The following is a 22,185-nucleotide window of genomic DNA, read 5'->3' on the forward strand; positions in this document are numbered from 1 at the left end:
ATAATTAAAACTTTGTGACGACCCATCATAGTGATCACAGAGACAGACGTCGTGACTGCCGAGGCAGACTGCATGGGGGTGGGCAGTCAATACCAGCCGAGTGTACACGTGGAGGGTAGGCTGGGCCGTAAACCTTTGAGTAAACGCACATTCTTAGGTGAAGGTGAGGGTGCCAGCAGGCGCGAGCTCCACGGTGCACCGGCTCGGGAATGGGCCCAGCCTGGCGATATGATAGCGCGAGGGAGGGCAGCGGAATTGGACGAGTAGGGAGACGAGCTGAGCTGGCGCCGTTCCAGGAGGTAACGTGTGGAGCTAGCTGCAGCTGCACGGCAGGGCGGGGCGGGGGGGGGGGGGGGGGCGGCGCCGGAGGGAGTGCGACCGGGGATCGGATGCGGGAGAGCGCGCGGCCGAGATACGGCCCCGCGCCGCCGCCAGTTTGCCTCTGCTGGCGCATTTTAATTAAATGAGCGTCGCGCAAGCTGACGACCGTACACAGCCCTAATGGAGATTACAGGACGCCCCGCGCGCCGCCGTACGGCGTCCAGCACGATTTCTACTAGTGGCAGTGCAGAGAGAGAAAAAAAAACAACGAAAATAGTACCAGAGATGGAAGGAAAGAGAGATAGAGAGAGAGAGAGAGAGAGAGAGAGACGGAGAGAGAGGTTGCATACGTGTTCTGCTTGCAGCAGAGCTCAAAGTAACCTCAAACAGCAGTCAACCAAGACGCAGGGTTCAGATATGCTGCCAGACTGAGGAGAGCTGTGGTCCCAGCTTGATGAGAGTGGTAGCTCGTGAGGCAGACAAGTGCACCACCCATGGGTTTTTTTTTTTCAAATAACACTAAACAACTACATTATTTTTGTTGTGAACTGCTTTTTACACAATCGTAAGGAGAGGTGGTCCACAGAGAGGAGCAGCAGCTGTCGTGATAGCGAAGCTGGACAGAAGCAGAAATGATTAGTGAACATGTAAATACAGAGGAGCAGCAGCTGTCGTGATAGCGAAGCTGGACAGAAGCAGAAATGATTAGTGAACATGTAAATACAGTAAACAGATGTCTTACTGACCTTATATCACTCTCCAAGCTCTGCAAAGAAACTTTACGAATGAACAAAGAGCAAAGAAGTACAGCTATCTGTCCAACTGCTAATTAGTTGTTGAATGTTTTCTGTGACATGATGCCCTATACTAGAAAACAATTTTCAATCGATGAATGTTCTGATCAGAAATTGTTGTGTACATAGTTCCGCGTAGTCAGCGCGTACACAACTTTCCCAATAGAGCGCGCCCAGCTAAGCACAACAGCGCAGGCGCAGCTCTCGTCCGTCTCCGCACTAAGAGATGGCGCTGTCTTAGAGACGGACCAAATTCTGCTTCCGCCGATCCGCATATTAATATGTAATCCAGCCAATGACATTGCTGCTAACGTAGAACCTTTCCTTCTCGTGGATCACACTCGCGCACTGATACCTGAACGCTCGAGGTATTATAACGAGTGTACAGACCTCCGATTAGTCAGTCTGCATTAGTCTGTATTAGTCTGTACCAGTCTATAGTCAACTTTCAGTCTGCGCCTAATAAGATTATCATATTCCTGTACATAGCCATGAAGAGAAATGTATAGACACTTTGTCAAGTATCAGAGATATGTGAGAATAAGATTAACGTACCAAGACTAAAGGAACTTCAGATTGTCAATTGTAAATAGCATCCACAACCAAGTTAAGTTATTTTTACGCTTGTTATTATTTTAATAAATGTGTGAGAAAATTAATCAAGTTCTGTTTAAAGTTGGTCACCGTCAATCTGCAACTCTAAGCGTTCAAGTGGCATTTCTATCGTCTGACCTAACGGCAGAAGATAAACACGCCACGATAAGACCACGAGACATATTGCTGACACTTGCCTACTTCGTTAGGGCGACAAGTCAAATAATCTGACGGTGTGTGTACCGAAGGTCTTACAGTACGCACACTACAGGAATGATAATCAAGGATGAACTCAAGTTTTAAAAAAAAAAAGATGGCCAGGTGCGAGTAGGGCTCGCGCACTGAGGGTTCCGTACAACTCCGCGTATACAGGGTGATTTGTTCCACCATTTATAAACTCGAGGGATCGATAGATCGATGAGAGGATGCGCAAAAAAAAAGGTCTAATGATCTTGGGTCTCGGAAATGCAAAGTTTCAATGCTAGAGACCGTTTATTCAAACACACTTTGTCACAGAGACTGCGATCTAATACGTGCCATACCATGCAGCCACAGTTACAGTATTCATGGTTTCCTCCTAGAGGGAGGTACTGTTCCTCATACGTCATGCCCTAGCGCCCTCACCTACCATAGTAATTAGTAGTGTTGTGTCCGATTCACTTCTCTTGGTGTCTGACCTTACGATGGTTGTGATGTGTGGTATCCATCTGTTGTAGAATTTTATAGTATGTTCCGAGCTCAAACATAATGATGTATCTCGAACGCAGTGACCTCGTCTGTCCCAGTCAGTGTACATTCCGAAAACATCGATCGTGTGAAACCTAACACGTCCTTTTGTCTCGTAACATCGGGAAAGTCGTAGAAAAAGACATTCAGACAGCTGCAGTATTTCCTGACTTCTGAAAAGGAGTTGAGTCACTACAACACCTACGCTTATTAACAGAAGTACAGTCATATAGATTACCAAAAGAAATTAGTGACTGGACTGAGGATTTCTTGGTAGGTAGGAAGCATCACATTTTGAACTGAGTGTCAGCGACAGATGTAGAAGTAATTTCAGGCGTGCGCTATGTAAATGCATTGTCACTGTTGCTGTTCATTTTGTCTATAATGTCCTGGCAGACGCTATTAATAGTAACTCCGAAATTTACGAGGATGATGCAGTTATCTGTAGACATTGCTTCCGTATTCGAATCGAGAGCTTGCCGACATGCTTTTTGTTTACGGAAAGGCAAATGGCAACGGACGGCGGGTAACAAGGTTTTATCAGGAAACCTATTCCCGCCGTCAACAACCATAACATTCAATGCTTGCAACAGAGTTTCACCGATCGTCGGAGACAGGCCCATTTCAGGAAGTAGGAAATTGTGAAGGATGTGCCCGAAATGTTCGGAAACCAGACTTGAAGGAAAATGTGCTTAACACTATGGAAGGCGGCCGCCGTATAAATACCAGGCAGTTGGCTCGCCAGTACAGGTTAAGCTAGACGACCTTGTGGAAAATTCTTAATGACAGTTGTTACTACCCTTATCAGCCCGCCCGGTTAGCCGCGCAGTGTAACGCGCTGCTTCCCGAGCGAGAAGGCGTGCCGGTCCCCGGCACCAATCCGCTCGGTGGATTAGTGTCGAGTTCCGGTGTGCCGGCCAGCCTGTGGATATGGTCTTATAGGCGGTTTTCCATCTACCTCGGCGAATGCAGTGTGCTTCCCATTATTCCGCCTCAGTTCCACTATGTCGGCAATTGCTGCGCAGACACTGTCTCCACATACGCGTACACCGTAATTACTCTATCACACTCGTCTGGTACGAGACGTTCTAGGGAGTGGTCCACTGGGGGCCGAACCGCAAAATAACTCTGGATTCAAAATGGTTCAAATGGCTCTGAGCACTATGGGACTCAACTGCTGAGGTCATTAGTCCCCTAGAACTTAGAACTAGTTAAACATAACTAACCTAAGGACATCATAAACATCCATGCCCGAGGCAGGATTCGAACCTGCGACCGTAGCGGTCTTGCGGTTTCAGACTGCAGCGCCTTCCGCCGCACGGCCACTTCGGCCGGCAACTCTGGATTCGGTGTGGGACGGCGGTGGGGTGGGTGGACTGCTGTGGCCTGTTACGGAGTTGTGAACCACTGAGAGCTACGGCGGGATGAGGCTCCTCCGTCGTTTCTAGGTCCCCAGTTTCAATACACATTACAGTGCTACCTTTATCACTTACAGCGTGTGCAAGGGTTACTAGCGACAGACTTTCCACACTTTACACATCGGGAACAGTTTTGTCACTGGTTTCTTCATCAGGCAATCACGATTCTGGGATTTGTGTCACCCATCCCATTCACAGATGAGGCCAGCTTCACGCGTAGTGGTATCTTCAACTTTCATAACATCTACATCTACATTTATACTCTGCAAACAACTATGAAGTACATGGCAGTGGGTACTTTCCGTAGTGCCAGTTATTAGGCTTCTTCCTGTTGCATTCACATATTGAGTGTGGGAAGACTGATTGATTAAACTTCTCTATTTCTTGAAACTTTAAGCTTTCGCTCTGTAACTTACGTCTGACTTCAAGCTTCTGTCAGTTCAGATTTCTCGTCATGTTCTTGATCCTGTCCTATGAATCAAACAAACCTGTGGTCACCATTCATGCTGCTATTGTTTGTATGTGTTAAATATCCCATATTACACCTATCTGTTACAGGTCGCACACACTTGGAGAATATTCTAGGATGGAGTGCACAAGTGATTTTTCAGCAATCTCTTTTCTAGACTGACTGCAGTTCCGCAGTATCCTGCTAATGAGCCAAAGTCTGGTACTTGCTTAACCTATCAGCGAGCTTATGTGATGGTTCCATTACTATACGCATGAACTGTTACGCCCAGGTGTCAGTAAAAGTTGATTAAGTTCAGTTTTGGCTCCTTGATGTTATGATCATAGGGCACCACGTCCTTTTTAGTACTGTGAAGTGTATATGTTTACATTTCTGAACATTTAAAGCAAATGGTTCAAATGGCTCTGAGCACTATAGGATTTAACATCTGAGGTCATCAGTCCCCTAGAACTTAGAACTACTTAAACCTAACTAACCTAAGGACATCACACGCATCCGTGCCCGAGGCAGGATTCGAACCTGCGACCGTAGCAGTCGCGCGGGTCCGGACTGAAGCGCCTAGAACCGCTCGGCCACCGCGGCCGGCATTTAAAGCAAGTTGCCTATCTTCACATCCCTCTGAAATCTTATCAAGACCTGACTGGACATTCGTGCTGCTTCTTCAGGGTGTACTGCGTTATAGATAACTGAATCCTCGTAAAGTCCAATGCTTCTTCAGGGTGTACTGCGTTACAGATAACTGAATCCTCGTAAAGTCCAAAGTACCTATTAATAGCGTGTGCCAGGACATTAAGAGACAAAACGAACAGCAATAGTGACAACGCATTTACATAGTGCAGTCCTGAAATTACTTCTACATCTGTCGTTGACACTCAGTTTAAAATATGATGCTGCTTTCTTCCTACCAAGAAATCCTCAGTCCAGTCACAAATTTCTTTTTGTAACCCATATGATCGTACTTCTATTAATAAGCATAGATGTTTTAGTGACTTAACTCCTTTTCAGAAGTCAGGCAATACTGCATCTGTCTGAATGTCTTGTTCCACGAGTTTCCGGATGTTACGTGAAAAAAGGACGTGTTAAGTTTCACACGATCGATGTTTTCGGAATGTACACTGACTGGCATTGATGAGGTCACTGAGTTCGAGATACATAATTATGTTTGAGCTCAGAACATATTATAAAATTCTACAACAGATGGATGTCACACATATTGTATAGTAGTTTTGTGGATCACTTATATGCCTTCACGCTGACTGGTATAATCTGTGCTTTCTTCCAAATACTGGGCACAGCATTCTTCGAGGGACCTACGGTATATTTTGGTTGAAAGATGGGCTAACTCAGTTGCAAATTCTGTGCAGAATCTGACAGGGATTCCATCAAGGCTTGAAACTTTTTTCAGTTTTATCGATTTCAGTTGTTTCTCAATACCACTGATACTAATGCCTATACCACTCATCTTTGCAATGGTGCGAGAGTTTTGCTGCGGCTGAGTCTGGTGACGGACTGTATATGACATGCTGGCTCCTGGGAAACTCGAACTCACGACCCTTGTCTTACAAGACAAGCGCTATAGCTCCTTCCCATTATATGTTTCAGGAGATTTTGCTTTTACTTGCTCTGCTTCATTCTATTTGCTTTTTTTTTTGTATGCTTACTTGAACGTGCGCAACAAATGATAAATCAGTAGTGAGTAAGGCTTACAAGAAGAATAGAAAGAATTACAAAAAAAGAAGAAAAGTTTCGTGAGCTCTCGCAGATTCACCTGCGACTACCTTCTTCCTGCTTTCAGAATCATTTCTGTCGCCTGTAGAGTGCTGCTGGGAAGTTATGCTTGGGAGACTTTTACGATCCCAGTCAGAGCAATAAAATACAGTTTCAGCTTACATGACAATGTTTATTTCACGACGTGTGAAAGACGCACAAAAGATCACTCTTTATTCCCTCCTCGTATCTACCACAAACGTTTGCCCAGTGCGCATGAGTTAATTCAAACACACACACACACACACACACACACACACACACACACACACACACACACAGCCACACACACACACCACAGCGCGGAGAGAGAGAGAAAGAGAGAGAGAGAGAGAGAGAGAGAGAGAGAGAGAATTTAGCAGCTACATCTATCGCGTAATATCCAGTTTCCGTTCCATGACAATGCATCATGCTAAAGCGGTATTCTTCTGTTTCCAATGTATGAAAGAAGTTTGGAGTGAAGCTTTCCATCTGTACCGAGTTCCTTAGAGATGAGTTTCGTCCTTTGAGAACGACACGTTATGCCACAAGCAGTGAACTCAATTATGCGTCAAAACATTAGTTCAGCTTTCCAAGTTTCGCAGATTCTTGCGATTGCAGAAGCATCCCATTCATTTAGCTCCTTGAACTAGCACAGCTGCTTAAACACTACTCTCTTTCACGCACAGTGTGCGAGCTATGGAATTTCTAGAAAGTTAACAACCTTTCGTTCCCGTTTTTATATTAAAAAATTTCGTATACCGTAAAGTATATGGAAAATGTTAGAGCCAATATATAATTTAATAACGATGGAAGAGCGTACCAGTCCTGGATTTGCGGTCGTGGAGATATTCTCGTGTTTTGGGGATGTTATAAAGTCCGGAAGACCTCGTAACGCAAAGCAAATAAGCACTGATGAAATTTTGCTGTTGACAGAGCTTGCATTAAAGCGAAGATAGCTTTAATATCATTATTTTTATTTACTTTTAATCAGTGTTTCCGCAATCACCACATAACTCTGGTAATTAGCAGTGTCGTACCCCAGCAGTGCATGGTCTATATGTGACAAAAAAGTGTAGTTTGCTTTTGTTGCAGTCACGCAACGCAACGTATTCAAGAGAGATTCGTTTCAGTATCCAACCATTTTTAAATAAAAATTTTAAGAGTACTCCTTGTTATTACACAAATCTGTGTCCACGTGCAGCTCATTGCAGGCCTGTTACCCGAGAAGTAGCGACAAAAATGGTGAACTTGTCTCATATAAATTCGTGAAAGAAAGACGTGGAGATATGAACAAGGAGAGCTGCGATGCGCTGCCACATGTAAAACTAGTTGAAGAAGTTACTGGCAAGCGAAGAGAAGAGTAGAAATGGAGCTCACATTTTTATCCTGCATCTCAAAACGTTGGCGAGCACCACGGGGCCAGTCATAAAGTTTTAATTATAGCCTCGAAAAAAAATATTCCGTAATTAATTCTTTTTCACTGCAGGTACACGTTTGCTATCATGGTACACACTTTGCACTCGTGGTGCTGCAGCACTGTAGCACGCCGCTAGGGAAGCCAAAACAACGTGGTGCTGCCCATCTCTACTTACCGAGTATCCAACAGTTCACAAGGCTTTGTGCGTAACCTCATTTTGACGCAACACACTGTATAGAAGACGTAAAGAGCTGTCTGTCGACTATCGTGATCATTCGGTTCACAATACGTGACGCAAACATGACTTTCAAAGCAATGCCATTCGGCGCAAGTACAGAGAACTGGAGGTACGCTTTTTCTTTACTGCAAGGTACCTTAACCTCGAGGTTACGTTGTTTACAGATGTGTCAAGTTCTGCCTTCATGTGGACTGGGCAGTGGATAAGGAAGAGATTAAAATGTTTGGAAGAACGAGATCCGAAATTTACTACTGATGAAGTTACACTACAGTAGCTTTTTTTGCTAATATGCCTTAGTCAACCCCGAAAGTGAGACGATTTGCTGATGTACAAGCTGAAGATAGCCAGCATAGAATTCAGTAAAGTAGTACTCAACCGTGTGCAGTAAGTTGTCTCAAAAACATAAGTTTATTTTTATGAACTCTGAAAACGGGTTTAAGAGTTGGTATGTAATCAGGAAGGCTTGGTAGCCATTCTACGAGAACAGTAGCTTATTTATCTTGTGTCCTTGGAGTAAAAGCTGTTTCATAACACAGAGAATGGAGGGTCTCTCGAAAATGCGTCGGAACTGGTAAAATCTGTTGTGACAAAATGACAAAATGCGTCATATTTGTGGTTAAAGATTTACTTTAATTTGAAACGTTCTTGTTTGGAATGGAAGTCGTGAAAGATCTATCTCGTAAATTTTCTTTTATTCCTTATATATGGCTCGGATTAAGTTTGCATTAAATTCTTTTGGATATGCGTCAGTCTTTCCTATGCTTTTCATTCTGAGTGATAGTTTGTTTTAACAGATTATTGACGTGTGTTGAATATTTGTTAACAGCTCCGTGTTTCATGCTTGATAAATCATGACGCGCCCAGTGGCGGCGCGGTTTAGGGCGCAATGTCACAGACTGCGCTGCCGCTCCCGCCGGAGGTTCGAGTCCTCCCTCGGGCATGGGCGTGTGTGTTGTTCTTAGTATAGTTTAAGTAGTGTGTAAGTCTAGGGACCAGAATGAGATTTTCACTCTGAAGCGGAGTGTGCGCTGGTATAAAACTTCCTGGCAGATTAAAACGGTGTGCCGGACCGAGACACGAACTCGGGACCTTTGCCTTCCGCGGGCAAGTGGTCTACCAACTGAGCTACCCAAGCACGATTCACGGCCCGTCCTCACAGCTTTACTTCCGCCAGTAGGTAGAAGACGAGGTACTGGCGGAAGTAAAGCTGTGAGGACGGGGCGTGAATCGTGCTTGGGTAGCTCAGTTGGTAGACCACTTGCCCGCAAAAGGCAAAGGTCCCGAGTTCGAATCTCGGTCCGGCACACAGTTTTAATCTGCCAGGAAGTTTCAAGTCTAGGGACCGATAACATCAGCAGTTTGGTCCCTTAAGAATTCACACACATCTGAACATTTGGTAAATTATTGACAATAAAAACTCACTCCTGAGAGGGAGAGAGAGAGAGAGAGAGAGAGAGAGAAAGAAAGAGAGAGAGAGAGAGAGAGAGCGCAAGCACTCTTATGTGTACATAACATCTAATATTACAGATCATTATTCTTTTAAAGCAATAACGAAGTACCAAAACCCTCTAGAAACGCGAAGGAGAAAAAATTTGGACGTATTAGGACACAGATGAGCCACTGAGAGAGAGAACGTTAGAACTGAATGCTTGTAACCACTCACCATGATGAAGTGGCGAAATTCCAGCCTTCTTGCCGTAGCTTAAATGTGATAAACAGTTTACAACAAACTGTATCAACAACATATTTTTATAAATCTTCAACGTGCCGCTTCTTCGAAACGGTATACTTTCATTGTAAGCAAGTTACGACACAGGAACTATCCACTTCAGAATTCAATGTGGGGGTTCCCAAGCACCAGACATCGAATGTGACGCCCTTGAATCATTGAAGCACATACTAAATAATAATTGTAAACGTAAACGTAAGCTCCGTCCACAGGTGCTGGCGGACCCAGTGGTACTGACCGCCCGCCGTGTCATCCTCAGCCCACAGACGTCACCGGATGCGGATATGGAGGGGCATGTGGTCAGCACACCGCTCTACCAGCCGTATGTCAGTTTCCGAGACTGGAGCCGCTGCTTCTCAATCAAGTAGCTCCTCAGTTTGGCTAACAAGGGCGGAGTGCACCTCGTTTACCAACAGCGCTGGGCAGACCGGATGACCACCCATCCCGACAGTGTTTAACTTTAGTGATCTGACGATAACCGGTGTTACCACTGCGGCAAGGCTGTTGGCCAAATAATAACTATAAGTATAAAATTTTTTATGTATGGTGTTATTTCGAATGATAATATGTAACTAAGGAAGAGTGAGATATATCGAAAATATGTAACAAATATATAATTTGTAAACATATTACAGTAGCTACGTAGTTTGTCATGTAGCTTGGCAACAAGAGGCTAAATAAATAATAAAGATACTGGTCTTCGGGGCTCAGTTCGAAGCGGGGCCACTGCTAAAGACCATTTTACTCCAGTCAATCAGATTCCAGGCTGGAGACTCCCTGGACAGCGGTGGGATACCAACCTGATTGTTGCCGACCCTAATGCCAGACAACCAGGAGTGATGGTCTGGGATGTCATTTCTTTTGATAGCACGACGCCTCTGGTTGTCATCTGCGGCACTCACACAGCACCGCGGTACGTCGAGGACATTCAACACTTGCCCTCCGTGGCAAGTCATTCTGAGTTTACATTTCGGCAAGACAATGAGAATTTCTGCTGCTTGTCTGTGTGCTTGCCAAATCCTGCTTTGCCCAGCAAGGTCACCAGATCTCTGCCCAGTCGAGAACTTTCGGAGCGTTGTGGGCAGGGCCTTCCAACCAGATCGGGATTTTGAAGTTCTAACCCGCCAATTGGACAGAATTTGGCGCGACATCACTCAGGAACAGATCTAACGACTCTTATCACTCAGAGTCAAGCCAAATTGCTGCTTGCATTAAGCCCCAAAGGTGGCCCAACGCGTTGTTGACTTGCTCAGTTTGTCTAGCTCTTTCTCTTGGATAAATCATCCAGTTTTTCTGAAATTGCAATCATTTGTGTGTCTGTAGATATACATGTTCTACCGATTTCCGTCCCATTCGGATAATTTCTTTGTGGTGTATCGTTTTTTTTCCTTAATCGAGAGTTATTTGAAAACATATTAAATAACTGCATAATTTGCCATGTAGCCTGGCAGCAAGGGGCTGATTCCTCGTTCTAAGAACCAATAATAACATGTAATAAGATCTTCCCACGTCTCTGTTGTACACCTCACATATTTGAAAGGTGCGATAAGCAATTATGTCTCTTTCATTAAAACTCTCCAGTCCTCCTACTTTGGACACTTTGTCTCCAAGATACCGTACTATAGCTACAGTAACCCATTCATTACCATGCTGATTAGCGTCAGCGTTATCCAAAGTAAAATTCAGTACGCCTTTACAAAACACTGGGGGACCATGCAAAAACACTTGTTCATTTACACCATCAACAGTGGTCATCTGGATCTGCTTTATACACTGTAAGGCGCGAACGCCTTCTCCTCCTAAAATAATGCGGCATCTCTGTAAGTCGTCGACGCTGCTGGACGTGCGGCTGCTCGACGACTGACACCGTCTTTCCAGATAAAAATACTTATATAGCTGCCACTTATCTAACCGCAAAGCTCGCCTTATCAACTTCCGGTCCCTCATTTTCAGCGCGCGCGGCGTTAAGTAAAACCAGTAATGCCGCGCGGACCCCACCCCACCAACTTCCCCTTCCGCCCCTCCTTTCACACAGCTCAGTATTGCGCAACAACTCATCAGCTCTCAGGGGCACCCTGGGATGTTCTCTGTATGAGGCACCTCTGGGCGTCTCTGGAAGTCGTGGCTCATGAGTTGTTGCGCAATACTGAGCCGTGTGAAAGGAGGGGCGGAAGTGGAAGTTGGTGGGGTCCGCGTGGCGTTACTAGTTTTACTTAACGCCGCGTATGCTGAAAATGAGGGACCGGAAGTTGATAAGACGAGCTTTGAGGTTAGATAACTGGCAGCTATATAAGTATTTTTATCTGGAAAGACGAGCATCCACACGTGCAGCAGCATCGACGACTTGCAGAGATGCCGCATTATTTTAGGAGGAGAAGGCGTTCGCGCCTTACAGTGTATAAAGCGGTGGATAACATCCAGATGACCACTGTTGATGGTGTAAATGGACAAGTGTTTTTGCATGGTCCTCCCGTGTTATGTGGAGTCGTACTGAATTTTACTTTGGATAATGCTGACGCTAATCAGCATGGTAATGGATGGGTTACTGTAGCTATAGTACGGTATCCTGTGACACAGAGCCTATGGTTTTCAATCGTGATGCCATTTCTGCTTCGCATTATCAATGTGAGTGTTTGACGGTTACAGTAAATGGGCAGTGGTTCATCACGTGTAAGCTAGTGGACTCCCAACGGAGTTTTCATGTGGTGACTGTAGCCACGTTATCTCTTGGAGTTAAATTAGCATGGAGTCTTTAGTTTTCAAACACGATGCAATTTCTTTGTCGCGTCGTCAGTGTGAGGTTACAGTAAATGGGCAGTGGTGATTCGGGTGGAAAGTACTCCCAGGAGGGTTTCCATAAGGTGACCTAGCTACGTCAGTATCATGGATGTTAACTAGCACAATTTCCCATCAATGGATTCGATGCTTATGCATTAACGCTGCATCTGCCTAATGGTGAGACCACTCATGAAGGTGGCATTAGTCTCTTGGAGATTACTCAGCATGGGACCTGGAATATGCAATTGCGAAGTAATTTCCGTGTTGCATGGATCAATGTGAGTGCGTGACGGTGACAGTAAACTATCAGTTGCGCATCGGATATGCGTTACTGGACTTCCAGGAGAGGTTTCATGTGGTGACTGTAGCAGCGTTTGTCTCTTGGAGAGAAGTCGGCATGGTGCCTGTAGTATTCAATCCAGACATAATGTCCATGTCGCATCATCGATGTGAGGGTGCAAGGGAAACAGTAAATGGGCAGTAGTGCATCAGGTATAAGCTACTGGACTCCCTGGAGAGGTTCCATGCGGTTATCATAGCTCCTTTAGTCTCTTCGAGAGAAGAGGGAATGGAGCCTGTAATATTTAGTCGCGTTGAGATTTCTGTGTTGCATCGTCAATGTGAAGGAGTGAGGGAAACAGTAAATGGGCAGTGATGCATCAGGTATAAACTACTGGACTCCCAGGACAGGTTCTATGTAGTGGCCGTAGCCGCATTAGTCCTTGGAGAGAAGTCGACATGAAGCCTGTAGTATTATATCAAATTTCTGTGTCACATTGTCAGTGTGAGTGTGAGTGTGTTACAGTAAACGGGTAGTGGTTAATTGGGCATAAGCTGCTTGACTCTCAGGTCAGGCTGCATGATCTGACCCTAGCTGAGTTAGTGTCTTGGAGGTCACTCGGCATGGAGCCTATTCTTTTCAATCAGGATGCAATTTCAATGTCGTATTGTCGATGTGACGGTGCGAGGGTTACAGTAAATGGGCAGTGGTGCATCGGATACAAGCTATGGGACTCCCAGAAGAGGTTGCATGCAGTGACAGTAACCATGTTAGTCTCTTGGACATCTGTCACCATGGGCCTATGCAATACAATTTCTGTGTCTCATCGTCGATGTGATGGTGTGAGGGTCACAGTAAATGGGGAGTGGTGCAGCAGGTATAAGCTACTGGACTTGCAGGAGATGTTCGATGCTGAGACTGTATCTGTGTTAGTGTCTTGGAGAGAAGATTGCATGGAACCAGTGGTTTTCAATTGCGATGGAATTTCTGTGTCGCAATGCCAATGTGAGTGTGTGAAGGTTACAGTAAATGGGAAGTGGTGCATCGGATAAAAGCTACTGGGCTCCCAGGAGAGGTTCCTTGTGGTGACCATAGCCTCGTTAGTCTCTTGGAGAAACGTCGGCCTGGAGCCTGTAGTTATCAATCACGTTGCAATTTGTGTGTCGCGTTGTCAAACGAGGGTGCCAGGGTTACAGTAAACGATCAGTGGTTCATCGGATACAAGCTACTGAACTCCCAGGGGAGGTTCCATGTGGTGACCGTAGCCACGTTAGTCTCTTGGAGAGATGTGAACATGGAACCTATAGTTTTCAATCACGATGCAATTTCTGTGTCGCATTGTCAATAGGAGGGTATGAGGGTTACAGTTAACGGGCCGTGGTGCACCAGGTATAAGCTACTGGACTCGCAGGAGAGGTTCCATGTGGTTACCGTAGCTGTGTTAGTCTCTTGGAGAGAAGTTATCATAGAACTTGTAGTTTTCAATGGCGATGTGATTTCTGTGTCGCATCGTCAATGTGACGTTGTGAGGGTTACAGTAAACGCATAATGGATAATTGGGTATAACCTACTGGACTCCCAGGACAGGCTGACAACCCTGCACAGTCGCTGCTGAGCTCAGTCGTTAATTGAAGGCCGTCGGCCACCATTGTGCATGGTAACAGGTAGTTGATTCAAATGGCTCTGAGCACTATGGGACTGAACTTCTGAGGTCATCAGTCCCCTAGAACTTAGAACTACTTAAACCTAACTAACCTAAAGACATCACACACATCCATGCCCGAGACAGGATTCGGACCTGCGGCCGTAGCGGTCGAACGGTTCCAGACTGTAGCGCCTAGAACCGCTCGGCCTCTCCGGCCGCCTAACAGGTAGTGCCTGATATTTTGTAGTCTCGGCACACTTTTAACACTGTGGATCTCGAAATATTGAATTCCCTAGCGATTTGCCAAATGGAATGTTTGATGGGCCTAGCTCCATCTACTATTCCGCGTTCAGAGTCTGTTAATTCCTGTCATACAGCCATAATCATGCCGGAAACCTTTTTATATGAATCACCTGAGAACAAATGACATCTCCGCTCCTGGGCTGCCCTGTAATAGTGTACGCGATACTACTACCTGTTGTATATGTGCATACCTCTATACCATGACTTCTGTCACCTCAGTGCCTTGGTATGTAAAGATGGTGACTGCTGTCAGCGTTGTTCTATAAGCGTGCAATGATGCATTAACGGGTCTCTTCGCCTATATACAAACGGTCTTATTTAGGCCCAGAGTGCGGCCTGCTACCAGAGGGAGGAGGGGTGTTGCATTCAGTAAAGTGTACAGTCTTTAACGAGAAGGCAGCGCGCGAGACGGCGCGCACGCACACTTCAAAACACAGTAGCCAGACATGGAGTTGGAGTGGGGCTCTAGAGAAGGCAGGAGAGGGTGGCTTTAGTAGGGGTCGGAGAGGACCGTGAAATATGCATGCAGGGCCACGCATCGCCATGCACAGGTGGCGACCTGCATTAAGATGCGCTCCATTATGGATGGGGTGGGAGTCTCGCTGACTCGCGCTCTCTCCCTCCCCCTCCCACCTCTCAATCCCGCCCTCCCCTGGCTGAGAACTTGGCGCTATGAGATTTAGTAGCGTATCGCAGCCGTTTCGTAACTGTTAATTCCTTACGTGGAGTCTTTGCAAGGTACACCGTAACAACGTTTCACACTGTCAAGTCATATACCAGAAGCCTGAGTAACCACCTTTTACATCGCGGACCACTGCGAGACGTGCTGGAAGAGAGTCAGTGGGGTTCTAAAAGGTGCCACAGGGATGCGGATCCATGATTACTCTAGCGCTGGGGCAGCTGCACTATGTTTCTCGGTTGACAAACCAAAGCGCAAACAGGTCGATCGAGGTGGTTCCACAGACTGAGTTTAAATCTGGGGAGTGATGGACAGGGGAGTATGCTGAACGCAACCAGGTGCTCTACGAACCACGCACGTACAGTGTCAGCTGTCTGACGCGTTGTATTGTCCTGCTGTTAGATGCCATCGTACCCAAGAAAAACAAACGGCATCAAGGGGTAGACATGGTACTCAAGGATAGGTGCATACTTGTGCTGATACATTGTTTCTCACAGAATGATAACTCAGAGAATGCCACCAAAACGTTCTTCAGACCACAACACTCCCTCCTCCAGCTGGACCGACGGCACATAAAAAGTGATTCATCTGAAAAGGCCACCTGCCGCCATTCAGTGGACGTCCGGTTGCGTTCGTCGGCGATGAACAGCCGTCAGCGTGAGTGCGTGAACCAGGCACCTGTTGCGGAGGCTCATAAGCAGCGACCTCCGCAGAAGCCCAGGCACTATTGGTAGCCCCGTACTTCATCTCGGCGCTTAGTTGCTCAACAGTTCGCCCGTACATATCTCTGCAGCCATCGTTTACCCGTGTCATATATATACTTATATGGATATGGTGTCTGTTCTTCCAGACATGTCCGAAAGAACAGACACCATATCCATATAGGTAGATAGTTCTGGCAACACCAGCCATGACCTTCTTCTGTGCGGATGCACACACATTCCACGAACTCTTACGGGACTTGGAAAGAATGTCTTATACGAGTAATGTGTGTGTTGGGGTGGGACGCTACGAATGTAGTGTGTGGACATACAAGGTGAGAATGTGGGTCTCGCGGGGGGCGTGCCCTGCGGTGGTACTATCCTCTGTGCCCTCGGTGGCTCAGATGGATAGAGCGTCTGCCATGTAAGCAGGAGATCCCGGGTTCGAGTCCCGGTCGGGGCACAAATTTTCACCTATCCCCGTTGATATATATCAACGCCCGTTAGCAGCTGAAGGTGTTAATATAATTCTAATTTCGTGTCATATTGGTCAGTGGTGCACCACAGCTGCGTCTGCGCCGGTTTTGGATAGCGCCAGTTTGACAGGCGCAGTATGCTTTTAACTACGGCGGAACGCGATCAGTTTAGAGACATAGCCGTTCCGGAAATGATTAAACTCTTGGACCCATAGCGAATGATCGTACCCTTTTGAACGTCAAATAAATCGCTGCGTTTCCGCATTACGACAACGACCGCACTCTTTTCCACGTTCCCCTGCACGCTTTATGCACCCTCCACTGCTAGTGCTGCCACCTGTCGCCTGTGACTGAGTGTTGCACGTTAACGTCGAATTTAGGCGGTGGTTACATTAATGTGAGTGGACCATGTAGTTTTACAGCCTCGCAAAAATCTACCTGCGACCATGAGGCTTAGTGATTCTGCTATCCCTCCTTTATGTATTCAGTGCGATACAAACAAAGACAGACGACCTGGCGGAAACCTTATTTGTAGAAGTCTGCGGTCTGGTCGCAATTTAATCTGAAGGCCAAGGAGGGGGGGATAGCAATAATTAAAAGACAACCAGTTCATTATGAGGCTGCCATGTGAGATCATAATAAACGAAAGAATCCATTTTCTCCTGAAATAGTTTCCTTAAAGTCGCATCAGGAAGACTGCATAGCAGTGACGACAGTCAAAACGAAATAGTGTGTTTTTTGTCCATAACAAAAGTAAGAGGTTCTCCAAAAATCCGAAAAATTGCAAGTGGAATTCGCGCACCGATGCTTCCATACAAGCGTTGTTATGTAGGCTACATCGATGATTCATCCAACCTGGGAATGGAGAATTTCGACGATTTTTGCATGCTATTGATATCGGTACTAACAAAATACCAAAATATATGACATAAATGGCTGTATCGTTTGAATGCGTTGCTGTAGAAGCTTAAATTTTTTTACACCAGCAAGTACCGTCGACTTGATACGTTAACCGTCTTGGACAAATAGACAGTCAGTCGGATAACAAACGACAGAAAAACGTACACATGAACAATTTTCGGATTTTTTCCTCAATTGCACTGTGAAACCTTGCTTCTCGCCAAATTTCGTGATTCTAGGCCAAGAGCAAGTACGCTATAGATTTTGATGAGTGAGTTTGCGAGTATCAAAATATTTAACAGTCGGACAGACAGACAAGAAAGTGATCCCGTAACATCTCCGTTTTCACCGACTGAAATACGGAACCCTAAAAACGAACTTTATAAAAGGATGTGATCATGAATCATATTCATAAAATTGTTGTCGTTACAAAGGAAAGAGTATTAGAGTTTGATGTCCCGTCGACATCGAGGTCATTGGAGACGAAGCATGTAACCACTTTTAGTCGGTCTTAAGCTGTTCAGTAAAGAAAATTCAATAAATATTAGGATGAATTAATAATTTTAATAAGTTTATTAAATGTTATTTAATAGAGAGTAGTTAAAATCACTAAGAGAGTGTAAGTTGCAGAAGCTCAAATAAGTACCATTTTTCGTTTTTCTAGTATTACAAATAACCTGGAATCTTTTGTTTCATTCTCTGTCTGTTGTTCGCTTTGTTTCGGGGTGTTCATGTTGGCTCGTGTGAGCACTGATGTATGATTTTTTGTTTTTTTTTGTTTTCGGAAATATATTGAAGAAAGAAGTTTCAGCGTTTCATTTACAAAGTGTATAGCTAATGTTCTTAATTCGTGTGTATTAAAGTGACTAAAGTTAATCAAATACTCAAGTAACACGGATGGATCTCATAAAGAATACCAAGTGAATATTTTTCCACTACGATAGGCTGTAACCTTAATAAACTGAGATTATTTTATAAAGAATTAAAGCGCTGTCGTACGATACGCTGCAGCGCTACAGTCAATTGTCTGAGTAAGATCGATTGTTACTTTTCTTACCCCATATCGATTGCATCCCGATCAGGCTTCGATCTCTGGATTGGACTGTTCTGTTGAAAACATTGCAAAAAAAAAAAAAAAAGATATGAGGCAATTGATAGATAAAAATGACCATTTTAGCCAAAGATACAGAATATTAGCATGAACATTTCCTGCCTACTGCGATAAAACCAGAACATTACGTAAAAATTACAGTGGGATTTGTCTCAGCACATACGATTATCCAACACTTACCGGGCTAGAACTTTACAAAAGATTTACGGTGAACCACATATGAAGAGTACTAACTAGTCTAGGTCTATGACGTCTCCTTTGGCAAGGTTTCTGCGTAGCAATCACGTCCCTGAGATACACTTAGTCAAGAAACTGCAAGAAGACAGACATCGCGAGAACGAGCTACGCGCACCACGACGACAACGAAGAAAAAGACGAGAGACGGGGGACGCCACAAGCACAAGCTCAGCAGTTTCAAGTTCCGCTGTTTGGAACCGAATAGTGAGGAGTTTAAAAAGTGAAATATCTTCGCCATCAGTTCAGTATCGATTGTTTCTGTATTTTGTACTTCGGCAGTTCTGATATGCAGTGTCGTCGGAGCAAAGCCATTAGCAAGAGTGAAGCTCCAGTAACTGTATTGCGTACTGTCTCCCGTACAACGTAGTGTGTGACACGGCGAACCTCTATTTTGCTGGCCATTAAAACTGCAACGTCACGAAGATGGCATGCAACACACGTCAAATTTTGGAATCCTATCACTGTGTTAGTACAAGGATCAGTAATTGTATACTGTATTATTATTTCTTAATTATGGATCACAGTTTTTTGCTCTCCCTTTTTAGCAGCGGGTGAATTAAACTGACGAAAATTCTACAGACTGAAGTTGAACGAAACCAAAAATATTGCTCTCTGGGAATAATTGGACTGGCAGCGTACTTTCGAGACCGTAGAAATTTGGAATATCCTAAGGGCGCCAGTTTGATTCTCTTTGAATTTAAAGACAAGCAGGCTATTAATAATTACAATAATTCGTTGTTATCTCGGTGCGGTGGCCACAACGGCAGTTAAAGAGATATCGCCCAATCCGGTTATTTCCGTTCATACAATAAGTTTCACACACATATTAATGAGATTAACGGTATCTAACAATAGGACATGAATTAACGCTTGAACAAACGTAAACAATTATTCTCACTTAGTGGAACTTCCATTAGTACATGCATTTCAACATATGAAGGCCATGAGGAGGAAAGGAAACGAAACGAAGAAAGTGATAAGAGAAGTATGTCAGATAAAAGACGGACATCTCCCTACAGAGATAATTTAGTTACTAAAGTGTCGCTATAAGTTGCATTGACACAGAAAAATAGAGAGATAATAAGAAAAACGTCAAACTGGTGAAAGGTGTACTACATGCTTGGATGTTCAAATGATGTCCATTTCAGTACAACTGCACAAAAGCAGGTAACAGTAACGCCCTCTACATTTTGCACATCAAATGAAGTTACGCAGCGGGTTTGTAGTTCAGAAATCGCATTTGAACTTGTGAGTTGATTGATACCTTAGTATGTACATCTCTGTGTTGGTTGTTTTCTTTCTGCATCGAACATCTAATCTCCAGTACACCGACCAATATCACCGACAGAAATATCAACACTTATACTCATGGGAAAGGAAGGCGACGTTCTTCTCGAGAAACAATCTTCAGAAAATTTAGAGACCCGGAATTTGAAACTGACTGCTGAACGACTCTACTGCCGAGAATATACATTGTGCGTAAGGACCACGAAGATAAGATATGAGAAATTTGGGTTCTTACGGAGGCATGTAGACAGTCGTTTTTCCCTCGCTCTAGCTGCGCATGGAACAGGAAAGGAAAAGACTAGTAATGGTACAGGGTACCCTCCGCCACCCACCGTTCGGTGGCTTGCGGAGTATCTGTGCACTCCCTGTATAACAGTTAATTCCCTTACCCATCTTCATTGTCTAGTATTTTCAAGGACGCTCCAGAGTCAGACACGATTAACACCTTTAAGAAAGCAGAGCTTCTAAAAGTGCCACTATCTCTGGCATAAATGAGAAGCGCTTTGAGGGAATCTGAAGGCTTTCAAGACTTGGATCTGATGGCATAGGAAAGCACATCCAGTATACTCCTCTTCGCTGGGCAGTCCCGACGTACCTTGGATACAGAGGACTGTCTGGCTGTTGGTCTGGCCAGCATGCTCTCCAGACCACTCACGTACTGTGGACGTCTGGTGGAGGTTTGCCGAGAGACAGACACGCCACCGCCCACCAGCCAACCAGGTTGAGTTCGACTCGATGCCTACCAAGGTTAGAGCAATTCGGTACCAGTTAGCAGTTCTACATTCCACATTTCGCACCCTGTATTCCCTAAATCACCTAAAAATTCATGGTTCAATCACATTAATGTGAACACCACCTATGGTCGACGACAAACGTGCAACAACCACTCGCAGACAGCAGGTGGCAGCACAAGTAATAGAAGATGTCGGGAAAATGCGGAATACAGTACAGTCGTTGTCGTAATGAGGAAGCGAAGCAAATCAATTTGCAACTGTTGAGAAGCTGGCCACCCAAATGAACCAAGGGGCAACCAGTAGTGTCTGCTCCGCGACTGTGCAGTGAATGTTGCTGCATACGGGCTTCTGAAGCAGGCGCCTCGTTCATGCACCCATACTGATTGCTGTTCATCGGCGACGAAGGCTGAAATTTGCGCACCAATACTGCAATTGGACGTCCATTAAGTGGCGACAGGTGACCTTTTCATATGCATCACGTTTTGTGCTCCATCGGCGGGATACGTCTGAAAGCAAGCACCCTGTAACAACCATCAGAAGAGTCCAGCAGGAGGGAACTTTATGGTCTGGGAAATATTTTCGTGGTATTCCATGAGTGAGCTCGCTATTCCGGAGGGCACAATGGATCGGCACAAGTATGCATCTGTCCTTGAGGAGCATCTGCACCCCTACATGCAGTTTTTTCCCTCCGCGTCACGATGGCATCTACCAGCAGGACACGGCAACGTGTCACAGTGTACGTGCGTGGTTTGAAGAGCACCAGGATGGATTTGTGGTGATCAGGAGTAACTACTTTCGTCTAGTAACATCTTTGGGTTTTTTTATTGCTCTGGGAGAAGGTTGATTTTTATACACAACAAATGAAATATTAGCTCGTTTCACATAAATGAATAAAAGAATTAACTTTGACACAACTCGTTGCCACAGGAGTACTGTATAATTTACAACTGTCATTGATCAGCCAAGCACCACTTGATGCACTACGTAACAAACTATTCTCTCGCACAACAAAGTTCCACATTTCAGTGAACAAGTCCATCAGAAACTTTACTGTCACGTCGGTCCTCTACTATGATGTTGACTCCTTCAGAGGAGGTCACGAACTGGGACACAGCTCTTGCTAGTTTCGACACTGTATCGCCCTCAGCGTGAGGGCTGTGCTATGCTCAGAGGGTGGTTCTTAGGAGCGCCTCTCTCATACGTCGTGGCGGATTGCAGCGAGGCGTCGCTGCCACGCGAGGTAGCCGCGCGTTCTGCGGCGCCGTGTCACGGATTGCGTGGCGTCTCCCGTAGGAGGTTCGAGTCCTCCCTCGGGCAGGGGTGTGTGTGTGTTGTTCTTAGTATAAGTTGGTTTAAGTCTGTTTAAGTAGTGTGTAAGTCTAGGGACCGATGACCTCATCAGATTGGTCCGTAAGGAATTCACACACATTTAAACATTTGAGCGTCGCTAATGTCTGTGGTATTGATTCGCGTAGCCAACTTTCGTGTGGCAACACGATCTTTGGGCAATACCACAGAATTTACCGTACTCCCCTGGCCACAAAAATCCCCGGGTGTAAATCCAATCATGAATCTATGCGACCGCCTTGATCGGGCTGT

At 45.2% G+C, this 22,185-nt stretch overlaps 1 protein-coding gene and 1 non-coding gene across 2 annotated transcripts in view; both read left to right on the forward strand.

Moving 5' to 3' along the window:
- Window positions 1-22,185, forward strand: part of LOC124711460 (nucleoredoxin-like) — a 240,805-nt gene that overhangs the window by 156,619 nt on the left and 62,001 nt on the right. The window lies entirely within an intron of this gene.
- Window positions 16,230-16,304, forward strand: Trnat-ugu. Its single transcript has one exon. It is a non-coding gene; the product is annotated as a tRNA-Thr (tRNA).

This window comes from Schistocerca piceifrons, chromosome 8, assembly GCF_021461385.2.
Source record: "Schistocerca piceifrons isolate TAMUIC-IGC-003096 chromosome 8, iqSchPice1.1, whole genome shotgun sequence".
NCBI lineage: Eukaryota > Metazoa > Arthropoda > Insecta > Orthoptera > Acrididae > Schistocerca > Schistocerca piceifrons.